The sequence below is a fragment of the Xenopus laevis genome, chromosome 4L (assembly GCF_017654675.1).
Source record: "Xenopus laevis strain J_2021 chromosome 4L, Xenopus_laevis_v10.1, whole genome shotgun sequence".
NCBI lineage: Eukaryota > Metazoa > Chordata > Amphibia > Anura > Pipidae > Xenopus > Xenopus laevis.
The window spans coordinates 14,657,020-14,675,433 of NC_054377.1; positions in this window are offsets into that span (position 1 = coordinate 14,657,020).

Sequence of the window (18,414 nt, forward strand, 5' to 3'; positions counted from 1 at the left end):
AATGAAGGAGATAGAGTCTAGCGGTACTTCGCTCCCTAACGCCAGGCGAATTTGCGCTCTGGTGTATGGACGTAACTACGCAAATTCACTAAGATGCAGATTTTACTTAAAGGGATCCTGTCATCAGAAAACATGTTTTTTTCAAAACGCATCAGTTAATAGTGCTACTCCAGCAGACGTCTGCACTGAAATCCATTTCTCAAAAGAGCAAACAGATTTTTTTATATTTAATTTTGAAATCTGACATGGGGCTAGACATTTTGTCAATTTCCCAGCTGCCCCTGGTCATGTGACTTGTGCCTGCACTTTAGGAGAGAAATGCTTTCTGGCAGGCTGCTGTTTTGCCTTCTCAATGTAACTGAATGTGTCTCAGTGGGACATGGGTTTTTACTATTGAGTGTTGTTCTTAAATCTACCAGGCAGCTGTTATCTTGTGTTAGGGAGCTGCTATCTGGTTACCTTCCCATTGTTCTTTTGTTTGGCTGCTGGGGGGGGAAAGGAGGGAGGTGATATCACTCCAACTTGCTGTACAGCAGTAAAGAGTGATTGAAGTTTATCAGTGCACAAGTCACATGACTTGGGGCAGCTGGGAAATTGACAATATGTCTAGCCCCATGTCAGATTTCAAAATTGAATATAAAAAAAATCTGTTTGCTCTTTTGAGAAATGGATTTCAGTGCAGAATTCTGCTGGAGCAGCCCTATTAAGGGATTCATTTTGAAAAAAATGTTTTTTTCCCATGACAGTATCCCTTTAACGTTACCTCTTGCGCCAGACTTGCCTTCATCCGCTCAGACCATGTGAAGTGCAATAGAGTAGATAGGACCTCCTCAAAAAATAGTTGAACATTTTTCTAAGTTCCAAAAAACGCTGGCGTCTCTTCCTTTTATCAGGGTGATAGACTGCAAAAGAGCTTCTCCCCTACATATGGCACCTAAACTATACACTGGGCTCATGTGTAGGTCAATATAACAACTTTATTTTATTTTATGAAGGTTTCCCGGGCTTGTGTAGTGTAATGTATTTGCTGCAACATATACGTCCATTTTACTTTAACTTCCCGTCATATGCAAATTAGGCAATGCTAGCGCAACTTTGCTTTGCTTGGCGCAGTAACGCTAACGCTACTTCCCCATCATTTTGCGCCCTGGACGCAACCGGAGTTTAGTGAATTAATGTTGTCCTGGCGAATCTACACCTGGCGAAGTGTTGCGCTGTGAGCAAAGCCGTCGCTGGCGAATTTTCGGAGGTTAGTAAATTTGCCCCCAAAGGCTGAGTGTCGTATCCAAACACTCTATGATTAATGGAGCCACTTAAATCATATCTGGTTCCAGATAATCTCAGGCACGTTATCATCCGTCAGCTCTGATCAAAATAAATGACCAGTCTGTGGACACAAGGTTATTTCTGCCAAGAGTCTCCGTTGTCCTGTCTTTCTCGTGAATACTGATCTTACTCCCGCGATTAATCTAACGCTTCTTGTAGTCAGGGAACTGATGGTATATTTGGGTTTCTATCAATGGTGGATCAATGGAGAATAACAAACAAACGAAGAAAGGAATCAGGAGCTGGTCAGGAAAACAAATGTTATGCAAAAAAAAATTTTCCTTATTTGTAAAAGATATAAAGGGTTACTTATAAATTCACCCTAAAATGGGCGCAACGGAGAGAGCAATTTATTAATATCGAGGGAAAAAATCTACATCATTTTACCCAGAATGAAGTTTCACACTATTGAATTCTGAGACAATTTACAATTGGTGTTCATTTTTTATTATTCATGGTTTTTGAGTTATTTAGCTTTTTATTCAGCAGCTCTCCAGTTTGCAAGTTTTTTTAACAATCTGGTTGCTAGGGTCCAAATTACCCTAGCAACCATGCATTTTCTGGAATATGAATAGGAGAGGGACTGAATAGAGAGATAATAATAAAAAGTAGCAATAACAATACATTTGTAGCCTTACAGAGCATTTGTTTTTGTATATGGGGTCAGTGACCCCCATTTGAAAGCTGGAAAGATTCAGAAGAAGAGGCAAATAATTCAATAACTATAAAAAAAAATGAAGACCAATTGGAAAGTTGCTTAGAACTGGCCATTCTATAACATACTAAAAGTTAATTTCAAGGGTAGAACTACACAAGCGATTCCGGATTCTGGATACGACGCGGTGCGACAAAACGCAGGTATCAAGTCGGATGCGATGAAAAATAAGGTAAGATACAAATGTCGGATGTTGTCGCAGCATTCATCCTACACGATACGATGCATGCAGCGTCTGCATCCGACAGTCGTGTTGTTTCAGTTGAACGCTGCAACACCATCCGACATTGCTATTGCTTACCTTATTTTCCATCGCATCCGATGTGATGCCTGCGTTATGGCGCACCTCGTCGGATCCCCCGGAATCGCGTTAAAGACGCTTGTGTAATTCTACCCTATTTCAGGATCGAATTTCTAAATGGAAAAGCCTCGAAATTCGAATTCAAAAAGACCAACCGAAATGAAGTTTAGGTTCGAAGTTTTTTTTTGGTCGAATAGGTCAGTTTTTAATTGAATAGGTCCCTACTCGGCCAAATTTGAATCGTACCAATCGAAGGAATAGCGCAATTGATCAAATTCGATTCCCCAAAAAAACTTTGATTTTTCAAAGACTCCAAATAGGTTCTAAGAGGTCCCCCATTCGGCAGGTTTCAGATGGCGAATGGTCGAAGTCGAATTTTTAAGAGACAGTACATGATAAATTTCGATATTCTAAATTTTCAAATCTTTTTCAAATTTTAGTCGAATTTGAACTATTCCCTGATAAATCTGCCCCTTAATGTGAAACATCCCTTTGACGAGCATTACAGAAGTGAAGCCGTCCCCAATCCGAAAATGCTAGACACACCTCACACCTGATTCAAATGCAAGTCCAGCCGCATTCATTTAGGTGCAATTGTGATGGATGCAACTCACGGCTGCAACAGCGCGCCTGAAACTGAGGAAGAAACGTTGTTTTAAGTCCAAAATTGCACTTTCCACACTTGCAATCAGAGTGAAATGAAATGCTGTATTTTGTAAACTAAACATAAACATGAACTTACTGCACCACAAGCCTAATCAAACAAATGATTTATAATTTCAAAGTTGGCCACAGGGGGTCACCATCTTGTAACTTTGTTAAACATCTTTGCAAGACCAAGACTGTGCACATACTCAGTGTGGTCTGGGCTGCTTAGGGATCATCATAAATGATCAAAACAGGGAAACAAACAAAGCTGCTTGAGTTCTGCATGGCTGAGAAGTAAGGTGGGGGCTCCCCCTGCTGTTCATAAGTATGATTGTTTCCCTGCAGAGCAGTTAGGGACCGTCTGACAATTCCTATCCACAGCAGTAAATGAAGGGAAAATTTAAGTATATATGAGATAGGTTTCTTTTTCATTAAAGAAAGTAAAAATGCGATTTTATTTTTTTTGCCTTTACTTGCCCTTTAAGTCCCATACTAATCATATCTGGTGCTTTTTCATTCTTATATTCCCTTATTCTTCATATGCAGAAAGACTATTAGCCCAAACATATCCAGTTGAAGTCATTCAGACTCTGAAAACTATTTCTGGGTCGCTGGTTCCTGTCGTATGTCCGAGGCATGCCCACGGTGATCGCTTGACCCGCTTTAATAGCGGCAATTAAAATGATGAAAGAGATCCGAATTTATTTGCTCCCTATTATTATCTTTCTCTTTGATTCATGACATGCAGAATGGGAATCAGAGCGTGGCCTTTATTTAACAAATGTGCTAAGGAGCCATTTTATTTCTGGAATGTGAATTCTATTTCCATTGCTGATCCATATTAATATCTCTCCGAGGTGCATCTGCTACAGATAACATTGTTAAATGGCTCTGACAAAAGTGCATTTAGTATTACTTTATTTCCTAAATTATCCTGTCACATATCATATTAGCTCCTTTTATCCTCCCGCGCAATTACCACTCGCAGCTTACGAGAGATCTGCTTTTTCTCAGCCGCTTCTCCGTCAGTTACGCGGTTTCAAAGCCACTTTCGGCTGTGCAGCTGGTTCCATGCACTTGTCTATGGAGATACTTCTCAGTACTGACATTCCGATATAAAAGCACTGGCCATAAATACACTTTTAATTGGTTGCAGCTCTTCATCATCTAAGATGAAGAACCTCAAGTCATAACATCATCTTTTCAAAGGAACCAACAGGGATTTCAAAGAGTGTTGTATCTTTTATAAACTACAGCAGTGATCCCCAACCAGTGACTCATGAGCAACATGTTGCTCCCCAACCCCTTGGATGTTGCTCCCAGTGGCCTCAAAGCAGCTCCTTATTTTTGAATTCCAAGCTTGGAGGCAAGTTTGCTTGTATAAAAACCAGGTGTACTGCTAAAAAGAGCCTCCCGTAGGCTGCCAGTTAACATAGGGACTGCCAAATAGCCAATCACATCCTTATTTGGCACTAGGGTTGCCACCCGGATTTCACGTGGACAGCCCGGTTTATGGAAGGGCTGCCCGGTAGTGATGTCAGAATTCCCCCGACCCGCGAATAAGTGTGCGAGGTCGGCCTGCACCTCACTCAGGCCTGGACTGGGAGTCAAAATAGGCCCTGCCATTCTTAGTACACAGAGGCCCAAACAGCCTCCTACCAGCCCACTATATGGTAACTTTCTATGGAACCATACAGCAGCCCTTCTGGCATTTGCCAGAACCCACAGATTGTCAGTCCGGGCCTGACCTCACTACTGCCCGGGTGAAAATTTCGGCAATCGCTGATTGCCATGTCATTCACTTCAATGTCCTGTCCGGATTTCCTAATTTGGAAATCTAGACAGGAACTTTTCACCCGTGGTCACCTGCCCCTCCTCCCACATCACCCACCCCGTCCCCTGACATCACCGCCCCACCCCCCTACATCATGGTCCCATCCCCACTGCCCGTCTTCACAAATAAAAAAAACTATTTGGCACCTCGAAGAACATTTTTAATGCTTGTGCTGCTCCTCAACTCTGTTTACATTTGAATGTGGCTCATGGGTACAAAAAGTAGCCGACCCCTGATCTACAGCCTGAACTGGTTTCTGTGCAACCTTGTAGAATTCATCTAAATTAAACGGATCAAGTAAGTAGATGAGATTCAGCAGAAACCTGCCAGCTGATCTCCTGGCCCAGCAGTTTAAGGCAAAACAGTCAATAACCAGGATATTGCCAGTTCAAATCCCAGCAGAGCCTTATAGGTATTCAGTTGGACAATGTATAGATGAAATGCCTCTAATTCTGCTTTTCATAGACCACAATACAAAAGAAAACTATTTGACTGTAAAGTTTTTTAAATGCTAGAAAAAAAACATTGTATTTAAACTTTTTTTAAGCAGTTTAAGGCAAAACAGCCAATAACCAGGAGGTTCCCAGTTCAAACCCCAGCAGAGCCTTACAGGTATTCAGTTGGACATTGAATGGCGGCATTTTCTCTAATTCTGCCATAGACCACAATACAAAAGAAAACAATTTGACTGTTAAGTTTTCAAATTCTATGAAAAATGTGTAAGGCAAAACAGCCAATAACCAGGAGGTTCCCAGTTCAAACCCCAGCAGGGCCTTACAGGTTGGACAATGTATAGCTGACATTTCTCTAATTCTGTTTTCCATAGACCACAATACAAAAGAAAACAATTTGACTGTGAAGTTTTCAAATGCTGGAAAAAAAAGTATTTAAACTTTTTTTTTAAGCAGTTTAAGGCAAACAGCCAATAACCAGGAGATTCCCAGTTCAAACCCCAGCAGAGCCTTACAGGTATTCAGTTGGACACTGTATGATGGCATTTTCTGCTTTCCATAGACCACAATACAAAAGAAAACTATTTGACTGTGAAGTTTTCAAATGCTGGAAAAAAACCCCATATTTTTCACATTTTAAAAAAAATATGTATTTTTTTATAAAAATATTAAATATAGCGTTTCCTGGTCCTTTTTCATAATACACTGCATACCTCTCAGTCACTAAAGTGATTACAGCAAATTTTTCTTTAAATCTCCATTTGCCATTAGCATTTCATTGTACAATAATATCATGTCAGTCACTTTGACGGCAAACACAATATAGTTGTCAGCAGAACCTCCATTTGTGGGCAGAAGATAACGGGAGTCAGGCTTTTGACTTGTTTTCTAATGAAGAGCTGGATTTGAACAGAATCGTCTCAGGGAACATCACAAAATGTAAACAGGGGTGTCAGGGGAAAAGAAGAACTGAAAACCTTTACTGACTGTACCTCTGTGTTTATCTTGAAACTGAATTTAATTCTGAATTATTGCAGAAGGAACAGGATAGGCTGGGGACACTATATCTGCCCTAAGTGGAATTATTGCATTGGCCTTGAGATTTTGCTGTGAATTGTGTTTTAGAAAGAGTCTGGCAGCTGGATTAAATTATATGGCTATGGTTCAGGGACATTGAATACATTTATATAGTGCTGACATATTCTGCTGTGCTTGTGCAGAGATTATACATCATTGCCTGCCCTAGCGGAGCTTACAATCTAATCTTACAATCAATCTATCTATCAAATTAGCACATAGTAGGTTCAGTTTTATCAGGAGCCAGTTAACATCCTTTTATGAATTGGAGTGTCTGAGGAAACCGTGTGTTTAAATTCGAATTTCGAGCAGGGGTTCCCAACCTTTTTTTATTCAAATGCAAAAAGAGTTAGGGAGCAAAGCATGAAAAAATTCCTGTAGATGACAAACAGGGCTGTGATTGGCTATTTGGTAGCCCCAATATGGACTGGCAGCCTACAGGAGGCTCTGTTTGGCAGTACACCTGGTTTTTATGCAACCAAAACTTGCCTAAAAACTAGGAATTCAAAAATAAGCTTCTGCTTTGAGGCCACTGAGAGCAACATCCAAGGGGTTGCTGAGTAACATGTTGCTCGCGAGATACTGGTTGGGGATCATTGTTCTAGAGTAATTCGACTAGGGAATAGGCCAAATTCGATTAGAGTTTAAAAAAAAAAAACGAAATTCGAAATTTATCATATACAATTCCTTTAAGAATTAGACTTTGACAATTCACCATCTATAGCCTACGGGGGACCTCCTACAATCAATTTGGAGTCATTTGGCGGACTTCTGAAAATCTAAATTTAAAAAAAAAAAAAAAAGACCAATTAAAATGTATTAAAAAAATTAGATTTTTTTAAATTCAGGTGAATAGTATTGACCTGTGAATCAAATTACCAATGATGTAGAAGGGGAGGAACAGTAACTTAAAGAGAGATGATGTCAATTAATGGGCCATAGGCTGGATTCTGCGGGTTCAGGACAAAAAATATAAGACTGAGCAGGAATTGGGGGAGATCAGGGGTGGAACAAGGGAAGGGTATTACAAATGTATCAGCAAGTACTGTATATAAATGTGTAATAACTACCCTTGCCTTTGATGCAATTTTACCTGCTAGGCCAGTGAAATTTCGTTTGCGTGGTAACCCTACTGGGCTATGGTTGGTCCTTCCTTTGTAATAATTCCTGAAAGCTGTTACAAAAAATAATAGTATAAACAAAAGTTCTGAAAGTGGACGGGATGCTGCTGGTCCTGGTGCCTTCTAAAAAGAGACAGAACCCCCGGCTGCACATCCCACTGCCTTCTCCGCAACCCTGTACCCCGACTGCGCACCTGGCACGGATTCTCCCATGGATGCGACTTATGGTGCCCCCAACTTTGATTTTTGTGCTGTGTATTTCCATAGCTTGTATGTGTGTGTGTTAACGTCTGGGCTTGTAGCTGTTAAGAGTATAAAAGCCCCTTCAGAAACAGACACAATTGTGCTAAATTTCCCCTTGAGTACGTTTGCTGTGTCGGCATTTCGTTTAAAAGAACTGGTGATCCATAAAGTAGAACATAATATCTCTCTTTTTTTCATCTTTGATAATTGTTGCGGCAAAATGCAGCAGATGAAGTGCTTCCATTCAAGTCCACCCACAGACAGCAACGAAAAGAAATAAAAATGGTACTTTTCAAGCAAAAGTTATACCTATAATTAACTTAAAGCAGGCAGAAAGCGTATACAAATGGCTCGGTGAGAGGCGTTCATCTCATAAATATCTCTTTTTCTTTTCAAACTTCACTTTCATTTCTTTTTTTTCAGTTTCAAAGATTTTCATTTCGCTAAGTGCATTTTTATTTCCGCTTGCAACTCTTTTATTTTCCCTTCGGTATTTTTCCCCTTGAAATAAGATATTGCTTAGGTATCTGTGTATGCGCTTATTGATTTATAAAGAGGCGCAAGTATACAGAGCACTTTACACAGAAAAAGAAATGGTAATTTATACCCAGAGGTAAATACTATCATACAGCATGTATAGACTAAAGGTGGCCATAGACGTAGAGATCCGCTCATTTGGCTATGTCGCCAAACAAGCGGATCTCTCCCCGATATGCAGACCTTTGAAGTGGGCATTATCGGGCTGATCCGAACATGGGCCCTAGGCATCAGAATGGATCCGATACGGGTGGTGGGATTGCGGAACTGCATAGACGCACAAATGCGGCCGCGATCCAACAGGAGTTTTTAACCTGACCGATCGAGATCTGCCCGACTTTCGAGGAAGCCCGTTGGATGGCCCAACACACGGGCCAACAAGCTGCAGACTCTGTCTGGCTTTTATCAGCCCGTGTATGGGGGCCGTAAGGCAGATTATGATGACGTCTTTTGGGTGTCTTATCCCATTCCCAGAGCTTCAGACACAGAGTGGGACTGACCCACCCAACCATTCATATAACTGTGGGGCAAAATGTCAACCCCTTTCTATCCACTAGTGATGTGAGGGTCAGATAAAACTCAACCCACCACTGACCCTGATCCACAAATGTTGCCCCCAACCCATACCCGCGTCCTCCCACTCCGTACGCTACTTCTGCCCGTTCCTCTGATTCTAAGACGGGGAATCTTTGGAAGCAGAAGAGGAGTGTACATCCCCAGTCTTACCTGCATCCAACCTGAATCAGCAATGGTCACCTTAAATTTCCATTTGGTAACACCAGTTGAGGAAAGGAGGGAGTGTTTCCCCACGTAACATTGATAGTTGTCCTTTCACTGCCATAATAAATAATGCAAGCTCCCCAGCTTGAGATGCTAAGTTTGTGCAGTATCTGTTTCTTACAAACCCAACATACAGGTCCCACAAGTTTCAGGTCAACCCTCACATCACCCAAAGACCCTTGTGCCAAATTAGGACCAGTTTATCAGTTTAAAATAACCATATGAACTTTCATGTTTATTGTATGTTGGCTCCTTCATAGTGCAAATTTCTCTTAGCTTTTTTGTACCGATGGGAACGTTGTTGAACGTTTTTTAAACAGCTCTGCACATCTGGCCGAAGGTCTAGGTCCAACCTAAACTGTGATATCCACTGAAATTTTTGACCCGCACCAGATCCTAACCTGCTCCCTCCCAATCCCTCCCAGCCCACAGTGATGATGTCACAAAAGATGCTGGGCGGGCTCAAGTCTATAAATGTAGGTGCCGGAAGTGCTAGGTCGCGGGTGGGGAGAGCAGAAGAGCTGGACCCGAAGATTTGGTGCAGGAGTCGCCTGAACCCCTGGGTTTTGGGCTGGCCCGCACATCACTAAAACACACACATATATGTATGCTGTGTAAATGAGCACAATGGGCTCACTCTTGTGCCTAATTACAAAGGATTGCTGAAATGCTCCCTACGTCATATACAAAAGTAGAAAAACTGCCCAGTTCTATTGTAATCAATTGAGAATCCATTAGCCTATATAAGCCATGCCAATGCCCAGTAAAATAAAGCTACATGATAATATTCATGGAAGGAATAGTCCATCTAAATGCTCAGACTTTACTTTAGGTTTACTCCAAAAAAAATAAAATAAATGTAATTAATGAGAGAACTTGGAGAAGAGCAAACCATTTCTTACCTGGAGTGCATCAGAGCCATAAAAAACCTCTGGGGACACATTGGAAGCTAGGTGTATGGGAATGTATGTGGGCTGACTTTGCTTTCCTTTGAAGAACTTTTCTGCTTCATAGATTTTCTTTTCCCATCTTCGCTCAGATATCTTAAAACAACCGAGATGAAAACATACATTACAGAAAAGCCACCGGGAGATTTTGGAAAGCAAAAAAAAAAAGAAAAAAGGATGTTTTATTTTGTTTTCTGTACACGGATGTTTAAAAAATTCAAAAAAAAAGGAACACCGAATTGAACGGTTAATACCAAAACTTCCAATATTGCCTTTTACCAAAGATTTTAAAGGAATAGTTTTCTCACTGTCCAGATTTTGGGAAGTTCCAAAAACAAAACAAAAAAATTGTTAACGAGTTCTAAAAATACTAGGAAATGTTATTTATCATTGTAGGGTTGGCTATTTAGTGTATGCATAAGCTTAAAGTGATAATAGCACGTGTCAATAAATGCTTCTTGTTATGTTATTCTTGGAAACTGAGGGTCTATGATGTGCATGGAAACCTGAATGGTGCAGCTGCTCAGGGTTCCCATTACTGCTGGTGATTCTTTTGCTGCCAATCAAACGCTTTCCACTGAACCCCCCATTCATTGCTGAGAGTAGTCCAGAGAATAAATCTGATTGGCTTAATTACCGGAGATGAATAGAAAGATAAGCAGCGCAAAATAAGGAAATCAAGATAATGAAATCCTCACAGTTCATTATTTATTTTACTCATGGGGTCAGTGACCCTGACAACTGGATAGCATTTACCTTCACCGAACAGAAATAGGCTAAATAGCAAGGCTAATCATTTGAAAATACATGAACTGTAAAGGCAGAGGCACACGTGGAGATTCATTGGCCGACGACAAATCGCCTCTTCTTCGGGCAACTTTTCCCTCCGAACTGCCTTCCCGCCGGCTAGAATCTAGATCGTCGGCGGGATGGCAATTGGTGCACTTCATTTTCCGAAGTTGTCCGAAGATGCCTCACAAGGGGTGACTTCGGAAAATGAAGTGCTCCGAGTGACTGCCGGTGATTTCGATTCTAGCCGACGGGAAGGCAGTTCAGGGAGATTAGTTGCTCAAAGAAGAGGCAATTTGGCGACTAATCTCCCCGAATCTTCACGTGTGTCTCTGCCCTAAGGTGTATATAGGAGAACAAACCAAAACTGCCTACAAAAATGTTGTTTGCCATGTTGTTTGCCATGTTGTTTGCTGCTCATGGACCTGATTGGCAGGTTCCTGGTGCAATGGCAGATAAGGAATTGAAGAGTAGCAGCAGCCTCTCAAATGAACAGAACAATAGCAGTTAGCCCTCAGATTATTTTGATACCCTATCAGTGTATGGCATTCAAAAGTTGCAAGTCACTAAAACCTATTAAAGATATCAAAAATTTTATTGGAATGCATCTATCACCATCAACCGGCTCCCACACCATAATACATTATGTAAGACCATGCAACACAGGAGGATGCTGGGAAATTTGTAGTTCGGCTGTGTGGCTTTTAGACCTAGATCGTGATGTGCGGAATATGACAGTGGGAAGCAATAAGAATTTGATTGAATATTATAAGAATATTCCAATTTTCAGCATTCATTGCAATTAGCTTTAATATAATTAAACGTTCATTCCTTTGTGGTTCTGGAGTGACCCCAGTACTTGTTACACAGTTACACAGTAAATTGATTTTAAAAAAAATAAATAAAAAAAAAAGTAAAGTTCAGTAAGTTAAACCCTGCTAAATTCTCTCCTAGTAAAATGAGAATAAAACAAACACACTCCCACATTCTAGCTGCCAATTCCGCTTCCAAAAAAAAAGAGAAAATCATATATAAATCCCTTTTTGGCCCCAAACTGGTAATTGGATCGCTCACTTGATCAAGTACTGCTGATTTTATAGAATAACAGGAACCAGAAAACAGAAAGACGAAAAGAGTCAACAACTCACAAAACAGAGAAACGTAGATAAAGATCAAAGAGTTTCCAAACCATTTCTTATTAATTTAAAAGGGATCACTTAGGGGCTGATTTATTATAATTTGAGCCATGGGATTGGGTTTATCAATGTAAAAAAAAAACAGTGGGTGTTTTCTTTATCACAATCAACTTTTTTTGCATTGAACTTTTTTCTTTGCTTGGATTTTTTTTCATAATTTTTCAGTTTTCTATTTTTTTAAATAAATCATCAAAAAAAAAACCTGAGCACAGAGAAGAAAATAGCAATTGCAAAAATGTGATCCAACCCTAGAGTAATAATAATCCAGCAGCCAAGAAAGGGGATGCAATTCTCAAATTTGGTATAAATATTACGTTTCACGTTGTCTATGGTGAATGATTAAATATTCAGCACAAATGCATGCATTTTGTTACCGTAACATTTTTAATGGTTCTTTTTTGTTTCAATCAATAGAAATCCTACATTTAGGGGCAGGTTTATAAAGGGTCGAATTGAAAATTACGATTTTTTTTTTTTGTAATTCAACTTTTCATTGATCTTCACTTCCAAGGAAAGATAACAGTACAACAGTGGTGTAAGAAATTATTCAGTTGACTGTTACAGATGTTGCACAGTTTAAACAGAACTCTTAAATTAGCTCAACCAACACTTATGCAACAAATCCTGAAAATGTATATTGCAATAACGAAACATTGAGTCCTAATGGAAGTAGAAGAAGTTTTTGTATGTTAGTTTAAGAAACAAGAAAAATAGAAAAGTAGACAGGTCTGACTAGGTCTGGGCAGATAGTAAATTCAAATCAGTGCACAGTACCTCTAAGGTGCAAAGTCTCCAGATGTTGAGCCCACGGATACCACTCCAGCTCCCCCTCATAACTTCTGAAAATTATGATTTTTAAATTTGAATTTCGTGTTTATTTTAGTGTAATTCGACTAGGGAATAATCCAAATTTTTTTGAAAAAAAATTCAAAATTCGAAATTTATCATGTACTCTGCCTTTAAGAATTTGAATTTGTCTATTCGCCATTAAAAACCTGCTGAATTGGTGTTTTAGCCTATTGTTTTTTTTTTTTTGGTGAGTTTGCAGGTTGATTCTATTCACCCGAATTTTAAAAAATTTAATTTTTAAATGAATTTCAATTGGTCGGTTTTTTTCCGGATTCCGAGTTTATGGGAGTTTTTATAAACTCCCTTAAACTCTCTAAATTCGATCCTTGATAAATCAGCCCCTATAAATCATCAATAACAAAATACCTAGGGGTCAAGGAAAAAATATTTTTCACCAGAATAAAAAATATCGAGAGAAGAAATGGAGAATGAAATTGAGAGAAAAGATGTAAAAACATTACTGACAATTTTTCCCATGATCTGAAAAACTTTTCATGATTTTTCACCTTGGTCTGCCAAGGAATTTGGAGCAGACTTGCCCATTTGCTGGTAAATGGTTTTGATGGTAAGCCCTATACAGGCAGGTGGGAAACCATTGACCAACTTTGGAGAAAAGTCTTGAAAATTTGTAAAAATATTTAATGAATGTGAATTAAACTTTGCCATATAAGAAAAATCCAAAATTTTAATAGGAAACACAATTTAACCTTTGATAAATCTATCTAAGGCCATAAAGAGACACAGATAAAGCCAACCACATTTAGCAGCGTAGGAACTTTGTCCTTTAGGCCTCCAATTGTTGAAAGACCCACTGCCTTTCTACTGGACCGTTCCACTATCTCTTGAATGTTTTATGTTTGTTCGTCCCATCTGACCTTTGCTTCGCTATTTCAGACATGATGACAGACAATATGTAAAAAGTGGTATCTATTTCTAGAGATGCCTCTCTTCTTCATATTGTTTAAAGCAAAGTTCACCTCAAAGTGCACTTTCAATATGTAATATTTTAGGTGTAATATGTCTATAGATTTTTTTATTCTGTTTAACTTTGTAATAAATTACTTTGTAATTAAATTACTTAAAAAAATAGTACAGGTACTTGGGTATTAAAAATTAGAATAAACAAAACGATAAATTGGAAAATCAGTGCAAAAACATAAAAAATCAAAAAGAAGGAAAAAAATAGCAAAATAATAAAAAAACAAGATTTCATGTGATTCATGAGATTGATACTACATTACCCCTTTAATATAAGAACCTGTCCACAATATTCCAAAAAATCATGAGAAAAGGGATAATTTGGACCGATTTTCCAAAAACTGAATTTTCATGTTGAAACAGCTTGAAAAATGTGTGCTTATTTATAAAAAACTTGGATCTAAATAATTTCATTTCATTGGGTTGAAATATGAAAGCAGTGAAATCACATTCTACCCATCATTTTTAATGAGCCTGCCAATTTTCAAATAAATCCACGAAACTCAGCTTGAAAAATAGCTTGAATTTTGCTGATATACAGTAACTTCCATTGACTTCTACATGATTTGTATTTAGGGTGTTGTCTGTAACACTTTATGGTTGTGAAAGGTAGACAATGAAGAATCAGGGCAGGACAGGTATTAATGCCTACTACTTAGACTTCTATGTCTCAAAGCAAATGGATCCGAGGTCATATCAAACCTGACCTTCCCCATGAAGCACAAACTAGAACAACCAGAATGAAGATGACTTATTTTGGATATAATTGGGCAATATTTAATCGGATGAGAAAAAAACGTTATTTCCTAAGTCAATTCCAATCTTACAACAGATTCTATTGCAGTGTGATAAACTATGAAATAATTTATTCACATTGAATTGCATCTGGCCCATTATGAGAAGACTTCGTTCATTGGAAATAGATTTGAGGAAGTAGGAAACGGACAAGGCAGATGGACAAAATCTCAATACGCCATTTTTCCTGAAGACCCAAACAGAAGAGATTCTTAAGAATCACCATCAATATACTCACCCAAACTAGACTTCACATCATTCAGTCTGATATTAGCCTTGGTGCTGGCCGCTAACCTATCGCTCCTATAGAGCAATCTAAGATTGAAAGGAAACACTTAGGAGCAGTAATCCTGCATCAAATACATTTATTCAACCACTGGTTACACAAACAGATGTTTTGGGAGAATACTACTCCCTTTCTCAAGCCACTTACTCACAAAGTCATGTGGCAGGACAAGCTCTCTAGAGTGCTCTTGATTTAACCAGAAATATATTACCATGAAATAGTTAGGCCACCATGAGTAGTTATATGGATCTAACTTGATGTGTAGTAAGGGGTAGCTTCGTTATTTGTAGACATTGATGGAACCCAAGTTCTGGTTTTGTATTCAAGAATAGAGAAGTCTTCATATAAGGGCTTTAAATAAAACATAGGTATATATATGGCTGTTGCTTTAATAGCCATCCCACTTGTAAAAAATGTATCCAAGTTAATGGTTCCTGCATCTACACTTGGGGAAGGTGATTTCCCTCTTAATTTATTAGCAATGACTTTTGTAAGACTTTGAGCTCTGTAGGCTGTTGCTATCATAACTTGCCTTTGTTGATCAGGGAAAAGACTCTGCAGCTTAAGCTGTATGTGGAAGTCAAACATCTTGGTTGGCACATTGCCCCAGAACACAAGAACAAAAAACAAACAAACAAACAAATGCTTATTGTTTATTTTCTCAAGTTTGCAGCCTACTCCTAAAATACTACGTCGAGTCTCCAGGAACCCCGCTCATTTGAAGCATCACTAGCCTTGAGTCATCTCTTCCAGCTTGGGATCCCACAGGACACGGATATAACAAAGACGGAGGAATCTGTGAACAGGTTTTTATCTGAGGCTGGAATTACCATAGTTTCTGCTGGATTGTTTGTCTTTTTGTTCTGACACCCTTAGCACAGGAATCAATAAGTGCGATATCACATTCAAAGCGAGATGCCTACGTGACCCAAATACCAAGTTCAGGGAGATTGCGTTTATTTATTTATTTATTTATTTATTTTCCTCCTAGAGCTTTTCTGTTTCAGACTCTAAGATTTGTGAAAATAGATTGACATGAAAGAGGCTGTCCTCAGTGAAGAGAATATTTATGTAAACCTAGGCTGGCCAGAACAATGACACTCACTAGCGCACATTCTTATGCCTGGATCTACTAATGGGACAGTATTAATAAAACAGCAGGAGCCATTAATGAACTCACCAGGTGGTGCCAATGCTCTAAAATGGACACAATGGAAAGAGCATATTGATACAATCTCTAAGGTCCTTGCACCCAAACACCCTCTTGCACTTCTACATGATATCTACCTGGCTCTTCTGCTGTAACTGCCCATGTTGACAGTGGGGAACCCTAGAACTATCTCCACCCTGGACCTGGGGGTAGCTCCAGGTTTCTCACAGAGGTTGCATCAATGGCACACCAGACTTGCCACCGGTGAATCGGATACAAATGCCGTTTTAAATGGAAATGCACAAAATGCTAGCCACAACTTCATTTGTGTCAAAATGCAAGAGTCATTGTGCCCATTTTGGTGCATAGGGTGTAATTGTTGAGGATGCAACATGGCCACAATTATGCTGGGATTATGGGAAACATGCTGCATTATGGATAAAAAAAACACAGCAATCTGCACACAAAATTGCATTTTGAACTTAAAAGTAGGTTGCAGTCTTAGTTTATGCTGTATAGCAATATGTCTCCTGAAATAGAGTTGCCATACGTACCTGTGTTCTGGGTTGCAATTGCCCCATGACTATGCCACAATATAGGTAAAAAATTGCAAGTGCACTGAGCAAAGTACAAATTTACAGTAAGTGCAATCCCCACAGTGCACCTGCACTTTGACGCAACGAGGATGAAATTGTGCTGAAAATTCCAGTTGACGTCATGTCTGGCATTCGGTGTGCAAGCAATATGTACGCCCTGTTCTTCCAGTGCAACAACGCTGGGCAATTGATGCAGAGCAATGTGGGAACCTGGTGTGGATGTGGCGGTAACTCCAGTCTTTCCTTACATCAATAGGCACAACAGGAGGTAGTAAGTACTATGTGGCGAACGCCTCTTGAGACAATTATACATTTAATGATTTTTCTTTGACACAATTATACATTTAATGATTTTTTTTTCGTGCAACTGACTGGAGGGGCTGTGCTAGTGGTCAGAAATGATCCCATAAATTGTGTAATGGCTGTAACATGTACTTAACCTAAATTGTGGACCACAGTGGACCATTGTCATGTGTGTCACTGTTAAAATTGCAACCAGAACCAGTTGTGGCCTTACAAGCTACTGGTTTTTAGCACTAATCCACATGTGCATTGAAGGTCTTCCGATGTCACTCCTTCAGTATGAAAGTCATAGATATTAGTCACGGTCCCAAGGTGAAAAGTGTAAATGTCATAAAATGTAGCAACCCTGATTGTCCCAAAGGATTGATGCACTCTTGTTTAATTTCCCATATATAACTTCTGTTTCAAGCCTATAGTCATCCCCAGTATTGTAGAGGTGGACTAAGCCATTCCCCCAGCCAACACAATAGCCACCCTCCTGCTTCCTCCACCCCCAGTACTGACATTCATTACCTACTACATACAAATGTCACACAGACGTCTTCCCTTTCCTTCTGCAGACCTTTGTGACTTCTTGGCATCTCCGTTCTTGCCCTGTAGGTTTACATTCTTACCATAGTGAGAAACATGTTGCATGGTGTTGACAGTGAATCAAACTGCCTGTCCTCAACCCAGTGAGATGCTCTGCAGTTAAATAAAGACACAACTATGACTCTCTAGGTGACATTACCACATGAATGGATCTTTGCTTCATCTGGCCACCCATGCACTGGACCAGATCGAGCTGATCATACTGCAAGCCTATGGTGATTTGAAGGGCAAGGGTCAATGTTGGTGGGAGTTTTCAAACCTGCCTGATAGATAGCTGTATTACTTTCAGCCAGGTATCTGTTGGGCAGGCAGACCTGAGTGTCCAGGTAGATAAGCTACTGACTTTGGAGGAGCCAATAAAAATCCTGAACATTTAAGTGTAAGTAGCTTAGGAAAGATACTGATAAGGGAATGATTATAATGTCTGCAGGTGGGTGCAGGAGTGGTGTATCCTTACCGCTTGCCATAGGTACAAAGTAGACCTTTCTCCCCAATAATTTTTCCCCAGTCAGTCATAAAGACAATTAATTGCGCTCCTAAAATAGACTGCAAAGAGTTGTTCCCTTCAAAGCATGAGTTTCTGACTGTGCTTGGCAGAGACTCATATAAGAAAGCAGTGTCGGCCTATGGGTTCAGGGCCCACCAGGTCATCCAACTTAAGGGTCCACCACTCTCATTTTCTTGGCTAACTCCCACCCCTCCAACACCCTCTTATGTTCCTCCTGTCTCCTCTTGGGACCTGCCTATTTAGCCAGCTGGGGGTGGATGTGCAGGTCCTGGTCAGCAGGGGGGTGGGGGTACTATATAAGTGGTATGTATATAAGCCTATATGGGCTCCCAAACTTTTGTCTAGCCCCTGAAAAATTAACCAAAATAAACGGGCAGGTATGAGTATGAGTC